General features: G+C 41.2%; 1 protein-coding gene and 1 long non-coding RNA gene across 3 annotated transcripts in view; one reads left to right on the top strand and one right to left on the bottom strand.

Annotated features, from left to right (window-relative positions):
• LOC141117847 (uncharacterized) overlaps nt 1-15272 on the bottom strand; it is a 160013-nt gene extending 144741 nt beyond the window's left edge. The window contains exon 1 of the long non-coding RNA XR_012237246.1: nt 15103-15272. This is a non-coding gene — a long non-coding RNA (uncharacterized lncRNA). The remainder of the gene's footprint in view (nt 1-15102) is intronic.
• The window catches only part of DOK7 (docking protein 7), a 231819-nt gene that overhangs the window by 182022 nt on the left and 32254 nt on the right, over nt 1-17543 (top strand). The window lies entirely within an intron of this gene.

Raw genomic sequence — 17543 nt, 5'->3', positions numbered from 1 at the left:
CAGCTGTGGAAGTGTCCATGGAAGCAGAACCGAGTATTGAGGGGAGCAAGTGTCAGCAGGGTACAGACTGGTCTTATACACTAGCACCATACAGTTTATACAGACCAGTCTGTACCCCGACACTGTACTGTATATGTTAAACACACCAGTCTGTATATAATGTACAATGCGGTGTCAGTGTACAGACTGGTCTGTACCTAACGCCCTGTACTATGCCCTCCTGATGCCCTGTACTGCACCCTCCTAACGCCCTGTACTGCCCCCTCCTAAGACCCTGTATTGTGTCCTCCTACCCCCCCTGTAGTGTGCCCAAACTGTGTTGCCTAAATGAAAAAGGGTTATGCAAAACAAACTGTAAGAAAAATAAAGGTGTGTAGCATCCCTAATATATAGAAATAGGGGACCCCCCCTGGGGGTGGGACTTTAAAGGCACTACCAAAACAAAGTAGGTAAATGTAAAAAAAGTATAAAGTTTATTCAATACATATAGATCATAGAATAAAAAAGAAAGGATGCATTAAATAGTACAAGCAGGAGGCCAAACGGCATGATACATATTCCTAAACCCAACGACGTTTCAGAGATGAACTGTAGTCTCCTTCATCAGGGGTTTTCACAGGAAGTATAATGTATCGTAATAGCCAAAGAAGTACATGTATACATCCAAAAAGAATAAAGTTAAAATAAGGAGAGTTGGGGCCTGTGGTCTCCCACCGATCCTGTCCACCAATAGTCACCAAAACAGATTCGGCAAACAATAATGGAGGGGGAGGGGAATATCCCCCTTCGAATACCCAACAGCCCAGCTGAATTCCGAGAGTTCAGACTCACAGCGGGCTGGCATGTGTACTGGGGCCCAAGAAATGGGAGGCCTAACTGAGCAGATGGTGATGCTTGTAGATCAATGGAGGATGGAGGGGGACGGTTGGGAGGTCTGGAAGTCTGGAAGGATGTGAGCTTGGCAAAATCAATGGCTGATTGGAGGTGCTAGACCAAGACTCAGCCAAAGAACCGTCGTACCTGGTAGGGCCTGGGGTACTGTTGTCTCCAAAATGCAGACAAGGGGTAAAAGTTTGGCAGGATATTGGATGTGCCATAATGGGCAAGAGATGAAACGGATGATTGGTGAAACACTGATGGAAAATTGTGACAATACATGGCAGGGGTGAGGGGTCACAGCTGAATGGCTAAAGGGGGTAGCATGGTTGTCTCTACAGGACTTTTAAAAGAAGGTCACAACATTGGTAAGAGAACACAGCTCGATGAGTTTAGAAGTATACCTTTAGAAGTAGATCCTTTGCTGCCTGAAACTTGCAAATTTTAAGTGGGCTGGCTGCATTTAGTAAAGAAAGAATAATCTATTATTAAAAATCTACTCAGCCCTAGTAACATTCATGTAAAATATTACCCCTTATAGTGTATAATAGTTTGTTCTGTCTGCTGTTTCTCAAATTTGAGAATTTATTTTCATGTATTGGATGACTCTTTTCATCTGAAATCATCTCTATACTCTGTGCTCCTCCAAAGTGATAAATGTAATTGAACACTAAAGACCAAACCCTACTAGATTTACTTATAAGCTGCAAACCATATACACATCCATTATATTTGAATAGTATATGTGTTCTGTAATAGGCCTGCCGTACTCATTACCTGGATGAGACATTGCCTGAGAGGATACAGAATTAAATTGTGATGTTCTGATGTCTTTAGGCTATGAGACTCAGCTTCAATGTATAGACAGGCTACCCCTTTTATCCTCTTTAGAGAATAAATGGTGCCCCACATACATATCAGAGTTCAGATTAATGTGTTCCTCAAATTAGGCCTTGGAGTGCTTGTCTTCATTACACCATGAAGAAGTAATTTGTGCTCTTTGCAGGCTCACTTTCAATAATTTAATGATACCAATTTGCACATTTAAAACAAGCTGGGATAACAATCTCTCTGGATCTCATGTAGTTTTCATCATAAATTCTATTGAAGCATTGTGTGACACTCTTGTGCAAAGTGGTAATAACTATATGACTGCATTATGCAGAATATCAGAAAAAAGCTGGAAAAACAGGAGGCTGGCATAGCAGGTGATGCAAGGGTCAATTCCATTATGTGTAAGGACTCCTTTTTTAGATTTGAATAGAGTGGGGGAAGGGATACAACCTCTGTTAGAATTTCCCTTACTTTCTACCCCCATTACCATACAAGAACACACAGATGGAAAAATAAAACCTGCCAATGATTTCAGCTACTGTACCAATAACATTTCCCTCCCCCCCTGCATTGCGGAGATTTCTCTTACTTCTTGTGTTGGTGACCATGTTAGCAACTCTTCCCTGCTCTTCAAAAAAAATATGGTTTGAATTAAGATTTTAAGCCCTCATGCACACAGGCTGTTAAAAAAATGTTATGAAAACGCCAGTATCTTTGCAGTGATTTTTTTAAACTTTTTTCAGCGTTTTTCAGCGTTTTTGAGCGTTTTTCCGCGTTAGCGTTTTTGAGCGTTTTTTTTTCACATTTTTTTTTTTTTTCAATGGATTAAAAACGCTAAAAAACGTTGATGAATGACGTTTTTGAGCGTTTTTGAGCGTTTTTCAGCGTTAGAGCGTTTTTACAGCTGAAAAACGTCTCTCAGAACCCACTGGTCCTGGGTTTTTTTTACAGCTTAAAAACGCCTATGCCACTTGCAGCTCAAAAACGCCTAAGTGGGCATGAAGCCATAGACTAACATAGACAGGCCTTTTTAAGCTGCAAAAAAAGCTCAAAAAAGCAGCTGTAAAAATGTCCGTGTGCATGAGGACTAATAATTAAAGAAAAGTGTGAAATCCAAAATATATTTAAGACTACAGAGTAAATATGTTTATTTTAAATGAACTAGTTTGCTATATACAGTTTTATACAAAAGCTATATGTTATATGTTATATCATTATATATATGCTATATATATGTTATATACAGTATCTCAATAAGTGAGTATGCCCCTCACATTTTTGTAAACATTTTATTATATCTTTTCATGTGACAACACTGAAGAAATGACACTTTGCTACAATGTAAAATAGTGAGTGTACAGCTTGTATAAAATTGCTGTCCCCTTAAAATAACTCAACACACAGCCATTAATGTCTAAACCGCTGGAAACAAAAGTAAGTACATCCCCAAGTGAAAATTGCCACATTGGGCCCAATTAGCCATTTTTCCTCCCACGTGTCATGTGACTCGATAGTGTTACAAGATCTCAGGTGTAAATGGGGAGCAGGTATGTTAAATTTTGTGTTATTGCTCTCACTCTCTCATACTGGTCACTGGAAGTTCAACATGGCACCTTATGGCAAAGAACTCTCTGAGGATCTGAAAAAAAGAATTGTTGCTCTACATAAAGATGGCCTAGGCTATAAGAAGATTGCCAAGACCCTGAAACTGAGCTGCAGAACGGTGGCCAGGACCATACAGTGGTTAAACAGGACAGGTTCCACTCAGAACAGACCTCTCCATGGTCGACCAAAGAAGATGAGAGCATGTGTTGAACATCATATCCAGAGGTTGTCTTTGTCTTTTGCTGCCAGCATTGCTGCAGAGGTTGAAGGGGTGGGGGTGGGGGTGGGGGGGTCAGCCTGTCAGTGCTCAGACCATACGCCTCACACTGCATCAAATTGGTTTGCATGGCTGTCATCCCAGAAGGAAGCCTCTTCTAAAGATGATGCACAAGAAAGCCTGCAAATTGTTTGCTTAAAGCGGGGTTCCACCCAAATTTTGAACAATATCTGTATGTATTCTCTTCCTTGCCTAGATGCTGACATGCCGTTTAAAAAAATTTAAATCGCCATAATTACCTTTTATTTTTCTATTCATCTTTGCACTTCCTGGTTCTCCTCCCGTGGGAGTAGGCGTGTTTCTAGCCTCTCCCAGACTCCTGGGAGCTAGTCTCAGGCTTCCCAGGATGCCACTGAGCATGTGCGGGAACGAGCGGTGAATGCTGGGAGCACAGCATTCACCACATCCAGGAAATAAATGCTTGTGGGCTTCAAATGCCCACAATGAAGATGGAAACCACCTGCAGTGAATAATATAAGTTATTCTTTATAACGAAATCTGACACAGGCGGACATATTACACACAATATGTGAGTATGTAATGCTGAGAAGAAAAGTTTGTGAATGAACTAAAAGAAAAAAAAAACGATAGATAGGTGGACCCCCGCTTTAAGACAAGCAAACTAAGGACATGGATTACTGGAACCATGTCCTGTGGTCTGATGAGATCAAAATAAACTTACAGTCAAGCATGGTGGTGGGAGTGGCATGGTCTGGGGCTGCATGAGTGCTTCCGTCACTGGGGAGCTACAGTTCATTGAGGGAACCATGAATGTCAACATGTACTGTGCCATACTGAAGCAGGGCATGATCCCCTCCCTTCGGAGACTGGGCCGCAGGGCAATATTCCAACATGATAACGACCCCAAATAAACCTCCAAGACAACCACTGCCTTGCTAAAGATGTTGAAGGTAAAGGTGATGGACTGGCCAAGCATGTCTCCAGACTTAAACCCTATTGAGCATCTATGGGGCATCCTCAAATGGAAGGTGCAGGAGCACAAGGTCTCTAACATCCACCAGCTCCGTGATGTCATCATGGAGGAGTGGAAGAGGACTCCAGTGGCAACCTGTGAAGCTCTGGTGAACTCCATGCCAAAGAGCAAATATAATCTACAACGGGGTGTGGCGCTACCTATATAGGTTTATATGGGATGGACAGCTATATGAGAGGGCTAACTGTCTAAATTAGTGAGCGTGTCCCTCCTGTGCCCAATAATGTGGTAGTTACAAACTAAATATTACCCAGTGAAGGTTATAAACACCATCACTCAAGTGTAAGCTTCTCTTTGTGATAAAGTAGATCGTAAGCGTAAGCTTCTCTGTGTGATAAAGTAAATCGTGATGAATACCATGCAGGTTAGCATATGGTTCCTTCTAAAACTGGATAGGAGTAGAACTAGAAATCTATAATAGTCCCCTATAAATAATAGTGATGTGCCATCAAAAAATTCCTAAAATAAACATCATACATATACATAGTAGGGTTACACTGTACGAAGCCATCAACTGCAACCCCTTCAAATCAATTCAAAAAAAAAAAAAAAACACATAATCATAACATCAAACAGAATCGTGTAGTGTTCATAGTCCATAAATTATATAGGATTTCTACAAAACGTGTTCAAGTTCTTCAAAAAAGCTGTGACTGGAGTGCTCCCAATGTTCTTGGTGACTTTTGTGCTCCCCCTCAAGGGTCCCCACTCACTGAATCCAGTCACCCCAAAGGGGCAATGTGCGTATGGGTATATCCTCAACGATCTCCTCAACTCCGCAGTTGTTAGGGCACCCAGGGTAATCTCCAGCTTCCGTATGGAAGGCACGTTTTTTTTGAAGAACTTGAACACGTTTTGCAGAAATCCTATATAATTTATGGACTATGAACACTACACGATTCTGTTTGATGTTATGATTACGTGGTTTTTTGTTTTTTTTGAGTTGATTTGAAGGGGTTGCAGTTTATGGCTTCGTACAGTGTAACCCTACTATGTATATGTATGATGTTTATTTTAGGAATTTTTTGATGGCACATCACTATTATTTATAGGGGACTATTATAGATTTCTAGTTCCACTCCTATCCAGTTTTAGAAGGAACCATATGCTAACCTGCATGGTATTCATCATGATTTACTTTATCACACAGAGAAGCTTACGCTTACGATCTACTTTATCACACAGAGAAGCTTACACTTGAATGATGGTGTTTATAACCTTCACTGGGTAATATTTAGTTTGTAACTACCACATTATTGGGCACAGGAGGGACACGCTCACTAATTTAGACAGTTAGCCCTCTCATATAGCTGTCTATCACATATAAACCTATATAGGTAGCGGCACACCCCATTATAGATAATATTTGCAATTAGTCGGAGAATGCCTAGGGAAGCTCTTTTCAGTGGGGCTGCACACCTAACTATTGCCCTAAGCGCAGCCATCACATATATCTAATCCATGCCAAAGAGGGTTAAGGTAGTGCTGGAAAATAATGGTGACCACACAAAATATTGACACTTTGGGCCCACTTTGGACATTTCCACTTAGGGGTGTACTCACTTTTGTTGCCAGCGGTTTAGACATCAATGGCTGTGTGTTGACTTATTTTGAGGGGACAGCAAATTCACACTGTTAAACAAGCTGTACTCTCACTACTTTACATTGTAGCAAAGTGTAATCTCTTCAATATTTACAAAAATGTGAGGGGTGTACTCACTTTTGTGAGATATTGTATATGTTATATACTGTATATGAGTTATATATATATATATATATATATATATATATATATATATATATATATATATATACTGCCCCCACCTTTATGCTGACTCTGAAGAACGAATATGTAAAGAATGATTAGTTGAACTCCCAAGTGCTTTTTTCACCACCTCTTCCTTTATACTAGTGTCTGAGAATATAAAAATCAATCATTTGGATGTGAGTTTTAATGTTTGGCAGTTAAATAGAATTTTCTTTGTAATAGATGTCCATACATCACACCAAAAATAGGGGACAAGTGAGGAGGAAAGGGGGACAGTGGGGATATGCTGTAACCAATCAGCACTGTCTGCCCTAAAGGCAATACTTTAACCACTTGCCGCCCGCCATATAGCAATATGACGTCGGAAAAGTGGTTCTGATATCCTGGCCAGACGTCATATGACGTGATCAGGATAACAAGCCAACGCGTGCGCACAGGGGCACGCAGCCTGGCAATCGGGGGTGCTGTGTGTCAGTCTGACACACCGCATCTCTGGTCGTGGTATGGAGCCTCAGACGGAGGCTTCTTACCATGTGATCAGCTGTGACCAATTACCAGTGCCACCTATCAGTGCCCATCAATGCCGCCTATCAGTGCCCATCGTTTTTTTTTTTTTAAATGTTGGTCTTTTTTAGTTTGTTTAGCAAAAAATAAAAATCCCAGTGGTGATCAAATACCACCAAAAGAAAGCTCTATTTGTGGGAAGAAAATGATAAAAATTTAGTTTGGGTACAGTGTTGCATGACCGCGCAATTATCATTCAAAATGCGACAAACAACTGAAAGCTGAAAATTGTCCTGGGCAGGAAGGGGGAAAGTGCACGGTATTGAAGTGGCTAATAATGTTTGTGCCCATTTTCTGGCCAGACACTTGTTTTCCATTGTTGAAAACTTCCTCTACGCATGTTTTTTTTTTTTTAACAGGTATGAAGTTTATTCAATATGAAACAAAATAATAACATAATGCACAGTCAGAACATAGCTAAAAAATCCAACAAAGGACAGGTATCAAACAAGACAATTGGATGACATCACATCAGGTGTGCAAATCTAATCAGAAGTGACAATGCAAACAGAAACAGCCACGATATTCTCTAATCCATATATAGAAATAGAGGAGGGGGGAAGGGGGGCCATAGAAAGGGGAAGGTAGGAGAGACAGGACAGGGAGGGGGGAAAAGGAGTAATATATAGGCTGTCTATGAAGTTCCCTGTGCCATCTAACCATATGCATCTATTCATTGCGACCTGACCTTATCACATTTTTTTGGACAATTCCTGCTCTCATAAGTCAATCTGTATAATGGCAAGACCGCATTCACTGCAGCTATCCAGGTATTAACCGTTGGCGGGGCCTGTTTCCATCTGAGGAGGATTTCCCTTCTTGCATAATACAAAGAGTACAAGAGAAACAATTTTAGATGCCTGGTGGCTACAACATCCTCCAAACTTCCTAGTAGCGCCAAAGCCGGATCTTGCCCATCATTCAATCAATCATTCAAAACTCCTATCACCTTCTCCTAAGATGGATGGATATGGGGACACATCCACACCATATGAAAGAAGGTACCTTGGAAGGATTGGCACCATGAGCATAGGGGATTAACATCAGGGTAAATACCAGCCAATCTAACTGGGGTGTAGTAGGCCCTATGTAGAAATTTTAATTGTATGAAACGGTCTTTGGCAGAAATTATTGTGCTAATATAGCTGTCTACTGTGTCCTCCCAGTCCTCATCAGTTAAGTCCGAGATGTCACCCTTCCACCTGTCATGCGTTTTCGCCAGGGAAGTAGCGTGGGCCGAAGCCAAGCGTAGATACAGGGAAGACAGAGGTTTCTCCAGTACTCGTGATGTCAGCAACTGCTCCACCAAGTCAGGCTGAAGGACTACAAAAATGGAAAATTGGACTCGTGCTGCATGTCTAAGTTGATAATACCTAAAGGTCATTTAGATGGATATAGCGTATTTTTCCCTCATCTCTGAGAAGGAGAACCTGCCAGCTGTAAAGATATGTTTAAGAGATGTAATCCCCTTAGATGCCCAGGGCTAGGGGGTCTGGCAAACCAAAAAATTGTTGAAGCCGTGGGTTACCCCATAGGGGCATATGAGGGAAAATATTGGAAACGGCCTTATAGACCTCCCTAGCCTGTTGCCATACCTTACTTGTCATTCTCATAGGAGTCGTAACCAAAGATCTATGCAGCATTTAATTACCAGCTGTGGTATGCTATTGGATGTTCTTCTCCAATGATTTCTTTAAACAAGATTGCTCCCAGGACAACATCAGCCATATCTGTTTGTACAAAAAAAAAAAATCCCTACTAAAGTTGTGGGTGCTTATTGCTAGTCCCTCCACACATTTGTACCTTCAGCGTTTGAATAGCTCTCTCTAACTCTTTATTCCTTCATCTCACTTTGGTGAGATCAGTAAATGGAGCTGCTATAGTAACAAAGTTAGGCTCCAAATTTTTGGCAGTATCCTACAATCCATAGAAAGGCTCTAAACACTTTTACACTGGCTGGGCCAACTTTTAATTCCTGCTTGAACCCCTTCCCAAACGACGTAGCTCAAATATTGGGCTTCTTTAAGTCCTTTTGAGCATTTTTTGGATTGGCTGTTAATCTGGTCTTACAAATCTGTAGATGGGAATCCCAGTCAAGATGAAAAACAACAATATCTAGATATGCCAAAGCATATGGTTTGTGGAGCTTAAGAATGTGGCTCATCATTCTTTGTAATGAGGCCAGAGCCCCATGTAAGCCAAAAGGGAGGAACAGACACGGGTACAGCGTACCTGGTATTGCAAAACTGTCTCTTTCTTTGCCCTGTCTGTTAAGGGAACTTACCAATATCCTTAGTAAGACTGAGGGTGATAATGTACCCAGCCTTTCTATCAACTCATTCACCAGGGCACCAGCTAAGCAACAAAGTTGGATATTTTATGTAATTTCCAGAAGTTGTTTCCGAACATCAGGCTATCATCCAATTTAGGGATAAGCAATATAGGACTTGGCCACTCACTGTTCGATTCCTCTATGTTACCAATTTTTTTTTTTTTATGTGCCTCTTTTGATATATCTTTTCTCTAAGCTTCAAATACGGAGAATAAGGTTTTAAAGCGGAGTTCCACACAAAAATGGAACTTCCGCTTTTCGGAACCCTCCCCCTCTCCGGTGTCATATTTGGCACCTTTCAGGGTGGAGAGGGGTGCAGATACCTGTCTAAGACAGGTATTTGCACCCACTTCCGGCATAGACTCCCATGGGAGTCTACGCCTCTTCCCGTCCCCACCGCGCTGTCTGCTGGGAACACACAGCTCCCAGGAGAGAGCGGGGACCACTTGGGACGCGCAGCGCGACTCGCGCATGCGCAGTAGGGAACCGGGAAGTGAAGCCGCAACGCTTCACTTCCTGATTCCCTCACCTAGGATGTCGGCAGCAGCTGCTGAGAACCGAGCGGGTTCTCGGCGTCCCCTGCCGACATCGCTGGACCCTGGAACAGGTAAGTGGCCATGTATTAAAAGTAAGCAGCTGCAGTATTTGTAGCTGCTGGCTTTTAATATATTTTTTTTTTGGCGGTGTGGGTGGACCCCCGCTTTAACTGTAATTTGACATGAGGCTTAGTTGCAATATCATGGTAAATTATGTTAGTTCATCAAGGTAATTCCAAAAAGATCTATCTACTTTTCTGAAAAAAACACCTGCATCTGGGTATCAGATAGGGTCGCTGACAAAGCGCCCTGTCCAATTAGAGTATAGTGTACCTTTTATACAAATAGGTGTCTGTGTGTGTAAGGTGTTGCCCGCATCCGAGCACCAAGTTGTAAAGTAGATGGATTCAGCTATTAGTGGTAGTGGTAAACCATGCACAAGACAGGGACACCAAGGAACAGTCCAAGCAGGTCTGTTATGCAGTTTTATATAGCAAGGCAGCAGACAAGCACAGTTTTAATGCAGGTGTGCTTTATACACCATGTCCATAGCGTAAAACAAACAAAACATCTGTTCATGATGAGTAAATAAACTTAGGTCAGCTCCTCATGACTAACAGAGTGCTCCCTAATGGATTCCCCAAAACAAACAGGCAGCACATGTACATTTTTATTGTTCTGTCAGCAATCAGCCTTTTCAAGAAAAAAGAAAAAAAAACAAACTGCCCTATGATAAATAATAAACCTATAACCCATACAAATTGATCAATGAGTGAATGCAAAACCAGCAGCGACTCTCCTGAATAACATAAACACAGTGTACAAAAATTGGAAAACTTAGAATCGCGCTATAAAACAAAATAATTGATAAATGGTATGATCATACTAACCAATCTGATGAACGATCGGTACCAAGATTGATAAAAGTGAACAAAAGTGTGCAAATTGAAAGTACTGGATATAAGATATCCCACCTAATGGTGTAAAAGTGTCACGCTAACGTAACAATGACAATATAATCAATAAAAAGTTCATAGTAATTGACCACAAAGAAATGATACCAGAGAGGTTAAAACATGAACCCCCTTAAATAAGTCCAGTACTAAATAGTGTCTTAAATGTTGAATAAACTTGTGAAGGGAATCCACCACCGGTAAGTAAGGGGTAGCTGCTTACCAGAAGCCCAAGACCCCCCACTACAGAGGGTCAAGGGAAGCCTATGTAAAAGGAATCCTTGCAGGGCACGTCAGATGGATCAGCTATAGACCTGGATTAGAGATGATACAGAGGTCTCCAAAGCTCTTTAGGGGCTCTCAATATTCAAAACTCTTCTCGTACTATAATGGGATCAAGAAGGTGGATGTACATGGCAGAAAAAGAGATAGACGCTCCATAGTGTAAAATCTTACTAGAAGCTTCCATGGATTGAATGAAGATCACTCCAGTGTGAAAGTCTTTTCACACTGGAGCCGTTTCCCACAGCAGACAAAGTAAGGGAGAGAGATCATTAAATATCAGTCAGCTCACATATATAATGGCCTGTGCACAGCTGATACTAATAATGAGGTCTGGCTACCACCAGGTAACATGTGGACCTAGGAATAGAGGCTTTATCCCAACCCTAAGCTCTACAAAGTCTCCGTGCTTCAGAACCCAGAACAGAACTTACTAAGAATCTAAGAAAACAACAAGTTTACTTTTTCCACATCAATCATCAAACCAAACAATCAACAATCAGTGAGTAGGTGACCTAAGTTGCCTGGATTTGGGGGCTACTGAGCTGCATGGGAGCCAAATTCTAACAATATGTATATTTTGGTACTTTGTATTATTGTTGGAGAATACTCATTTGGGTTAACTGAATCAACTTGTTCAGAGAGCAATGATAATTTGAAATAACAAACAGCAACCAGTCAGATTTTAGTTTAATGTAGTCGAAAAAGAGAAAAATTAAGTTTGAGAATCACTGGGTTTTGCCTATTGTGGTTTGAACAAAAGAATTCCAGTAAGCATATAAGGAAAAGACCCTGCCTTCTACTCACTAGATACAAGTCAGCGGAATTCTCCTGGTTCTAAACATCTTTAACATATACTTTTGTAAACAGCAGAGGACAATAGAAAAGTCACTGATAATTACAGATCATCTTGTTGTCAGCCGCACAATATAAATTACCCCATGTGTGCAATTCCTTTTTTAAGAATTTTAGATGAATGTGAACGAAGTGACTTAATTGATAATCAAAGATGTTTAATTACTCAATCATTTTCTCCCTAATACAGGCTGTAATTTGTTTGATGATGCATCTGCTATCTAAAAAGCATAACTTATTGCATTTTATAGGAATTGTTTTTAATAGTGTGTACTGATGATTTTTAAAGAGACTCTGTTACTTAAAGCGGAAGCAAACCCATTGATTTAACAGTTTCAAAAAACAATTACATTCCCGGCATGCTGTAAAATGTTAGCATTTACTTGTGCTCTCAACCAAACTGTCATACCATCCAATGGCTGGTGTCATAACAGGTCACACGTGCTGCATCATGGCAGTTGAAGATTAAACAGAGGCCAAGATTGCAGCTTCCGTTTCCTGAAAACGATGGGAGGGTTTACTTCCACTTTAAAGAAAGAGCTGCTTAAAGCATAAATAGCAGTATTATAGTATAGCAATAGCAGTATTAATAGCAGTAGTATAAAGCACAGTTACCTATAGGTGCCAATATACTGTAGACAGTGGTGTATTTAGGTTTTGTGCTGCCCTAGACCTGACTAAACTTGTTCGCCCGCTAATTTAAATAGGACTCACCCCTTCGTGTCAAGACCACACCCATTCCTGTTTAAGACCCGCCCTGTCAGCAAATACATATTTTTATAGCATATATATATTCATACCATTGACCTTAGCTAATACGTAAGATATTATTGGGACTTTGTTTTCGTTAAACTAGGACCTGCTCGCCTATATGTGCTATTACAATATGTTGCTGGATTAGTAAGATTACTCCTATCTTGTAAGATATTTGGACTTGTGTTTGTTGCCACTGATTGTAATCATACGATTATTTCACTTAATTGTATAGTGACTAGAAAGTCCCTAATCATTATACAAATAAGTGAAATAATCAGCCCTCCGGCCCAGTCCGCCCCATAAGACTGGTGCTACACTAAAAGTGTAGTGTAAGCTGGCGGGGCCTCTTTTCGTGTGGAAGCTAGGAGGAGGATGTTTTTTTTTGTGCAGGGGGTGGCCTTTTTGCTGCCCACTGTAAAAAAGTGCCACCCTAAGCCCAGCCCAAGATACAGCGTTGACTGTAGATCTGCAACAGCTTGCACTGTCCTCTGTGCTCCAAATGCCACGCCGTTCTAATTGGACAGAGCTCTTGCATGTCCTGGAAGTAATGGAGCTTGCCCTCCCTTAAAGTGATGGGGAAGTAGAAGGCAGGAATGTTCTGACACAAACTTTGTAGGGAGAGAGTCACTTATTTACAAGTAGATGGTAACATAAAGTGTCAGTGTTTGGTATATATATATATATATATATATATATATATATATATATGTGTATATACATATACACAGTATCTCACAAAAGTGAGTACACCCCTCACATTTTTGTAAATATTTTATTATATCTTTTCATGTGACAACACTGAAGAAATGACACTTTGCTACAATGTAAAGTAGTGAGTGTACAGCTTGTATAACAGTGTAAATTTGTTGTCCTCTCAAAATAACTCAACACACAGCCATTAATGTCTAAACCGCTGGCAACAAAAGTGAGTACACCCCTAAGTGAAAATGTCCAAATTGGGCTCAGTTAGCCATTTCCCCTCCCCGGTGTCACGTGACTCGTTATGCCGCGTACACGCGATCGGACATTCCGACAACAAAATCCTGGATTTATTTCTGACGGATGTTGGCTCAAACTTGTCTTGCATACACACGGTCACACAAATGTTGTCGGAAATTCCGATCTCCAAGAACATGGTGACGTACAACACATACGACGAGCCGAGAAAAATGAAGTTCAATAGCCAGTGTAGCTCTTCTACTTGATTGTGAGCATGTGTGGAATTTTGTGCATCGGAATTGTGCACACACGCTCGGAATTTACGACAACGGATTTTGTTGTCGGAAAATTTGAGAACCAGCTCTCAAATTTTTGTTGTGGGAAATTCCGACAACAAATGTCCGATGGAGCCTACACACGTTCGGAATTTCTGACAACAAGCTCACATCGAACATTTGTTGAACGCGGCATAAGTGTTACAAGGTCTCAGGTGTGAATGGGTAGCAGGTGTGTTAAATTTGGTGTTATTGTTCTCACTCTCTCATACTGGTCACTGGAAGTTCAACATGGCACATGGCACTCATGGCAAAGAACTCTCTGAGGATCTGAAAAAAGAATTGTTGCTCTACATAAAGATGGCCTAGGCTATAAGAAGATTGCCAAGACCTTGAAACTTAGTTGCAGCACGGTGGCCATACAGTGGTTTAACAGGACAGGTTCCACTCAGAACAGGCCTCGCCATGGTCGACCAAAGAAGTCGAGTGCACATGCTCAGCATCATATCCAGAGCTTATAGATTATTGAGAAAAAAATGAATTTAAACAACTGCATTATCAGGCTGCAACGTTACAAAATTGAAAAAGGTGATGGGAAATAAACGTATGAGTGCTGCCAGCATTGCTGCAGAGTTTGAAGGGGTGGGGGTCAGCCTGTCAGTGCTCAGACCATACACCGCACACTGCATCAAATTGGTCTGCATGGCTGTCGTTCCAGAAGGAAGCCTCTTCTAAAGATGATGCACAAGAAAGCCCACAAACAGTTTGCTGAAGACAAGCAAACTAAGGACATGGATTACTGGAACCATGTCCTGTGGTCTGATGAGACCAAGATAACATTATTTGGTTCAGATGGTGTCAAGTGTGTGTGGCGGCAACCAGGTGAGGAGTACAAAGACAAGTGTGTCTTGCCCACAGTCAAGCATGGTGGTGGGAGTGTCATGGTTTGGGGCTGCATGAGTGCTGCCAGCACTGGGGAGCTACAGTTCATTGAGGGAACCATGAATGCCAACATGTACTGTGACATACTGAAACTTAACATGATCCCCTCCTTATTAACCCTTTCCCTCCTTCCCAAAAGGAGTGTAGTACTACTCATTAAAACTTCTTAACAGTCCTACCAAAGGACAGGCTTACCAAAAGCCACTTATAAGGCATAGTCCGTTTCCCTTCTTAATTAAAATTTAAAAGACTAAGGTTTTGTCATAGCTAAGGCAAGAAACAATTCGTCAAATAAGACAAAAAAATCTACTCACCAAAGTTGACCACCTTATCTCAACAGTGCCTCCATTTGAAGAGAATTTACAGGTACTCCAGGTACACGACAGACTAACCAAGGGTTAATACTGCAAGACACTGAGGGACCCCCAGTACTGGGAGACAATTTCAATGAACAGAAACACATACACAGAGTGAGTTCAAAGAAATGTCTGAGTTTTATTGGGCAGGTATACAGCTTATATTCGATTCAACTTTACCAATCATAATAGGGGAGGAGGGAGTGGTTAGCAGGAGAATATTTTGAATATCATTAATAATTAAACAGTTCATCATTATATGGTTATACACGCCTATAACCTCTAAAAACATGTCTGCCACAAGGTTACCAGAGTGGAAACGCCATCTGTTGATGACTAATAGATCATCTTTCCGTTACATTCCTGTCCTACATTTATGTACCCTTAAAGAGGAAGGCGGGCAAAACCACATTTTATTTATATATTATAAGATGCTCATTAATGCTTATGCAAGCAGATTTGTGCATGCTCTTGCGACATATAGCTGAAAAACTGAGATTACAGAATAAACTTGAAAATTAGTTTTGGACCTAAGATAAGGGTACATACACTTTATAATTACCAAGATGGGGTCACTGTTGTGCAGTCATATTACTACATGGCCAAGCATGTCTCTAGAAATAAACCCTATTGAGCATCTGTGGGGCTTCCTCAAACAGAGGGTGGAGGAGCACAAGGTCTCCAACATCCACCAGCTCCATGATGTTGTCATGGAGGAGTGGAAGAGAACTCCAGTGCCAACCTGTGAAGCTCTGGTGAACTCCATGCCCAATGTACACTCACTACTTTACATTGTAGCAAAGTGTAATTTCTTCAGTGTTGTCATGTGAGGGGTGTCCTCACTTTTGGGAGATAATGTGTATATATATATATATATATATATATATATATATATATATATATACAGTGGGGACGGAAAGTATTCAGACCCCCTTAAATTTTTCACTCTTTGTTATATTGCAGCCATTTGCTAAAATCATTTAAGTTCATTTTTTTTTCCTCATTAATGTACACACAGCACCCCATATTGACAGAAAAACACAGAATTGTTGACATTTTTGCAGATTTATTAAAAAAGAAAAACTGAAATATCACATGGTCCTAAGTATTCAGACCCTTTGCTGTGACACTCATATATTTAACTCAGGTGCTGTCCATTTCTTCTGATCTTCCTTGAGATGGTTCTACACCTTCATTTGAGTCCAGCTGTGTTTGATTATACTGATTGGACTTGATTAGGAAAGCCACACACCTGTCTATATAAGACCTTACAGCTCATAGTGCATGTCAGAATCATGAGGTCAAAGGAACTGCCTGAAGAGCTCAGAGACAGAATTGTGGCAAGGTACAGATCTGGCCAAGGTTACAAAAAAATTTCTGCTGCACTTAAGGTTCCTAAGAGCACAGTGGCCTCCATAATCCTTAAATGGAAGACGTTTGGAAGGACCGGAACCCTTCCTAGAGCTGGCTGTCCGGCAACAAACTGAGCTATCGGGGGAGAAGAGCCTTGGTGAGAGAGGTAAAGAAGAACCCAAAGATCACTGTGGCTGAGCTCCAGAGATGCAGTCGGGAGATGGGAGAAAGTTGTAGAAAGTCAATCATCACTGCAGCCCTCCACCAGTCGGGGCTTTATGGCAGAGTGGCCCGATGGAAGCCTCTCCTCAGTGCAAGACACATGAAAGCCTGCATGGAGTTTGCTAAAAAACACCTGAAGGACTCCAAGATGGTGAGAAATAAGATTCTCTGGTCTGATGAGACCAAGATAGAACTTTTTGGCCTTAATTCTAAGTGGTATGTGTGGAGAAAGCCAGGCAATGCTCATCACCTGTCCAATACAGTCCCAACAGTGAAGCATGGTGGTGGCAGCATCATGCTGTGGGGGTGTTTTTCAGCTGCAGGGACAGGACGACTGGTAGCAATCGAGGGAAAGATGAATGCGGCCAAGTACAGGGATATCCTGGATGAAAACCTTCTCCAGAGTGCTTCCAACAAGACAATGACCCTAAGCACATAGCTAAAATAATGAAGGAGTGGCTTCACAACAATTCCATGACTGTTCTTGAATGGCCCAGCCAGAGCCCTGACTTAAAACAAATTGAGCATCTCTGGAGAGACCTAAAAATGGCTGTCCACCAACGTTTACCATCCAACCTGACAGAACTGGAGAGGATCTGCAAGGAGGAATGGCAGAGGATCCCCAAATCCAGGTGTGAAAAACTTGTTGCATCTTTCCCAAAAAGACTCATGGCTGTATTAGATCAAAAGGGTGCTTCTACTAAATACTGGACAAAGGGTCTGAATACTTAGGACCATGTGATATTTCAGTTTTTCTTTTTTAATAAATCTGCAAAAATGTCAACAATTCTGTGTTTTTCTGTCAATATGGGGTGCTGTGTGTA

Source organism: Aquarana catesbeiana, linkage group LG01 (assembly GCF_042186555.1).
Source record: "Aquarana catesbeiana isolate 2022-GZ linkage group LG01, ASM4218655v1, whole genome shotgun sequence".
Lineage (NCBI taxonomy): Eukaryota > Metazoa > Chordata > Amphibia > Anura > Ranidae > Aquarana > Aquarana catesbeiana.
This window is presented reverse-complemented; position numbering and strand designations above follow the sequence as displayed.